The sequence below is a fragment of the Procambarus clarkii genome, chromosome 33 (assembly GCF_040958095.1).
Source record: "Procambarus clarkii isolate CNS0578487 chromosome 33, FALCON_Pclarkii_2.0, whole genome shotgun sequence".
In the NCBI taxonomy this organism is placed as follows: Eukaryota; Metazoa; Arthropoda; class Malacostraca; order Decapoda; family Cambaridae; genus Procambarus; species Procambarus clarkii.
Window position 1 is genome coordinate 34,017,228 of NC_091182.1, and position 4,613 is coordinate 34,021,840.

Sequence of the window (4,613 nt, forward strand, 5' to 3'; positions counted from 1 at the left end):
TATATGTTACAGTATAATATATATATATATATATATATATATATATATATATATATATATATATATATATATATATATATATATATATATATATATATATTAATTATATAATATATAAAATGTGTGATTAAATCATGAAAATTAACACATGTTGAAAAATGTGACAGTGTCAGACCACGGAGGAAGAATTGAAACAGGAATTTCCTTAAGTATTTTCGTATATTAATACAGTACATCTTCAGAAGGAATAGGAATGAGTGGAATGGAATAGGAATAGAATGAAATGAAATAGGAATCATTCCTATTCCTTCTGAAGATGTATTAATATACAAAAGTACTTAAGGAAATTCCTGTTTCAGTTCTTCCTCCATGGTCTGACACTGTCACATTTTTCATCACGTGTTAATTTTCGTGATTTACTCATATATATATATATATATATATATATATATATATATATATATATATATATATATATAATATATATGTATATGTATATGTATATGTATAATATAAAATGTGTGTGTGTGTTTCATATATGCTGGCGTACCAATTGATCCGGCGCATAGGTCGGCCTCTAGAAATTTTATGTGTAATTCAGGTTTAGGCCTATATTTGCCAGATAAGATGATCCCCCAAAATAAGGCAGCACCACTTCCCCTGCCCTACAGTATGGCAGTAGGGCAGCCATGTCCACATCAGCCAATTCAGCAGCCATGTCACCTCTTGCCTCTGCTAAACTATTGGCCAAGTTTCTTTTGTCGGTATCACTCATAGGCAATACAAATAAACATGCGTTATGTAGCAGGAACATAATTTTATTAAAAACTTATTACAGAAATACTGGTAATATCAAATGCTAATACTGCTGACACAACTTTAATAAACTCCTACGGGTAAGTTGTACCGTAGTTCAACAACTATCCGCTTGGTGTTGGTGGCATCACTGGTATGCCAATCAGCTGTTGTAAATGGCAAGTTTGCAGGGCTATGTTCTCTACTACTGTAATGTAATATGTTAACTATTGTGATGTTATACCATTTTGTGGTGAAAATAGTTTTTCTGATAGTTTATACAATTCTAAGACATTCCTAAAACACTTTAGTCACAAGAGAGTTCTAATTCACAGAGTAAACCTGCCTAACATAATATTAACATACCTACAGTAACCTACTCTATGAGTTATGGCAAATCATTGATATTATTATAATCTCTATGTTAAATACATTTACCAGACATAAGTTTCAGTAGGAAATAATTGTGATGGGCTGCAAGAGTTATGGCAAATGGTGTACAATGAATGTTAGGCCGAGCATTTCACTTGTTTATCTCTCAGTGGTAAAGGTTCACATTTTATATTCTGCGGACAAGTTGACCCTTGGTTTTGGAGAGTCCTACATCCTCCAAATTTTTCAGTATTTTAAGTTTCAATGAGATCCGCTCTGTCATGCCTGGTTTGCAGTGTTGTTAGCCGTGTGGCCTTCAAGTGTTCCCACTGATTGGTGCGGTGACCAGGATATATGTATATACCTGTATGTATATATGTATGTATGTATGTACATATAGTTAGACATTGTCGCATAATTCATCACGTCCTAATTTCTTCATGATTTACACAAAGACACAAAGGTGTGTGTATATATACACACACACACACACACACACACACACACACACACACACACACAGTAGGGGGCCTCGTAGCCTGGTGGATAGCACGCAGGACTTGTAATTCTGTGGCGCGGGTTCGATTCCCGCACGAGGCAGAAACAAATGGGCAAAGTTTCTTTCACCCTAAGTGCCCCTGTTACCTAGCAGTAAATAGGTACCTGGGAGTTAGTCAGCTGTCACGGGCTGCTTCCTGGGGGGTGTGTGTGTGTGTGTGTGGTGTAGAAAAAAAAAAGTAGTTAGTAAACAGTTGATTGACAGTTGAGAGGCGGGCCGAAAGAGCAAAGCTCAACCCCCGCAAAAACACAACTAGTAAACACACACACACACACACACAGACAGACAGACAGAGTGGAACCTCGACTTACGAATGCTCCTACTTATGAATTTTTCGAGTTACGAGCCCAATTTTGTCGGAAAATTCGACTCGACATACGACCTTTGCCTCGACTTGCGAATTTGTTGATACACATATGGATCGATGGAGTGGGTGGTTCCTGATGGCACGGGGCAACCCCACTTCAGTTCACCAGAGTGCTCGCTTAGTGATGATCGCGCTTGAGTTCCTAAAGTAAATTTTAGGAACTCTTAGAAATTTAAAAGAAAGAAAAGAAATTTAGTAAATTCTTTTAGCGTGTAAAGAATTTCAATAATTTTGTGCTTCTTTGTTTTTTGAACACAAAAGTAATTATATATCATGCCATGGGTCCCAAGAAAGTCAGTGGTAAGGTTCAGTCTAAGAAAATAGTTGTGAGTATAGGCAGTCCCTTCTTCATTAAGAAAATGTGTGAAGTATGGGAAGAACTGCAAAGTTTTGTTGAAAAAATCAGCGAGGCACTACACATCAAAAAGTCAACACCAGCAATCGACAGCCAATTAATGCACAACTATATTCTACCTACTTCAAGACCCCGAACCAATATGGAAGCAGCAAGAGGAAGTATGGGCCAATAGGCCTTCTGCAGTTACTTCCATTCATATGTTCACTTATCCAATTTATACCCATTGTTTCGTGTTCTGTCTTGTGTTTGTCACCTCACCCAAAACTTTTGTACCATATCACCTCATCCAATAGAGTATAAGTACGAAGAATTTGTGTGTAAATTAAGTCTTTGAAAATGTAATACGAATTATGAAACGCATTCAGGCATCAGACAATTAAAAAATGAATTCCCAGAGAATTGTTATTTTTATTACCACCGACAGTGAAGAAAAACATAAGAAATATTGAGAAAATTCATGTTAGAATTATTTATCTTACCTTTTCGGTCATATTCAACAACATACATACATATATATATATAATCAGCCTCTTCCTGATCTCACTGGAAGAGGCAGCATCCTCCCTTACCTCCTCATTCCCTTACCAATGGTGCAAATTGTTGATGATGACCTGCCATACTCCCTTGTGAGATCAATCACACAGACACCACACTCATGCTTTGCTATAATTTCCTACTTCAAATCCACAGTAATTATGTCTTTCTTCCTCTTGACAACATTATCTTTAGCAAGCAGCTTCTTTGGTGACATTGTGCGTTACAAATTGTAGTCACAAAACCACAAAAAAAAGCAAAGAAAATGCTTGTTGTGCGCGATACAACAACACTGGCGTCGGATGCGTCCGAGAATTTGCAAGAATCAGCGAGAGGCTAGGAAGCACCATGTGGGTTTGCTCGTTAATAGAGGTGAAGCTCGTCAATAGAGACAAATTTGCTGCGAGTGGCTCGCTCGTTACTCGAAATGCTCATAGATAGAGCCTCTCGTTAATCGAGGTGCCACTGTATATAATAATTCATTGTGTAGAGGGACAGGAAGCCACAGTATATTCATACACAATAGGCTTATATCAAGGTCCTTTCCCCCCCCTTCCCCTCCCCCCAAGATTGAATTACTGACCCTGCCCAGGACGCAACCCCACAACAAGCTGACTGGCTCCTGAGTACCTACTTACTGCTAGGTGGACAAAGGCATTAGGTGATAGGAAGCCAAACCATTTCTGTCCCGCCCGGGATTCAAACCGGGAATTCTCCATTATCAGTCGAGGAAGTGTATATACGTATATACATACATACATGTATGTGTGTGTGTGTATATATAATATATAAATATATATATACATGTATACATACATACATACATATTTTTTTGTTAATTATGCAGTATGTACGTTACTTTGACAGATGCAGTTTACAATTTACATTAAACTAATTATCAGAAGTGAATTTTTGTGTGACAATGTCTGAGAAAAGAAAACTTCAATGGACTGTGAAGTGGTCATTTTGTTTGGTGGTGTCGATGCAGTTTTAGGATCACCATTGGCTGCTATAAACCTCATCAGTTATCTGAGCTATTGAATTTTTCATTTATGAATCTGGCTTCTCAGTAAGAAACCCTACCTCACCCATGTCTGAACCTCGACTGAGTTCCTTATTCCACACGCACCAAACTTTACTTTTGCATACATTTTTCACATATCAGTTAGTTCAAACATACATATTTCATTTTTTTTTATATCCAAGCGTAACACGGCTAGGTTCTTTTATAGGATACAGCATACAATACCATATTCTTGGAATTTATTGTTTGTTTTGAATGCAGACATCTTATCATTATCCGTGTTACTCCATTTCATTGATGGTTCGGTCACAGTGGTCGAATATTGTGACAAGACAGTGTGACTCATCTAAAATGCCCTAGGTAGCAAGGTTCTTTCAACAATGCTAAGTTAGTTTGGTCCATTGATGTGCCCCTCTCAATACAACTCATCTAGTATGGCCCACTCAGCATGGCTAAGTAAACATATTCTGCTCAGCTTTGTGACTAACTCAGTTTGTCCCAGTGTTTAGTAGCCCACTTACACCAACTAGTGTAACCCATTCAACATGGCCCATTTAGAATGGCCTACTCAATATAGCCCATTTATTGTGGTCTATTCAACAGG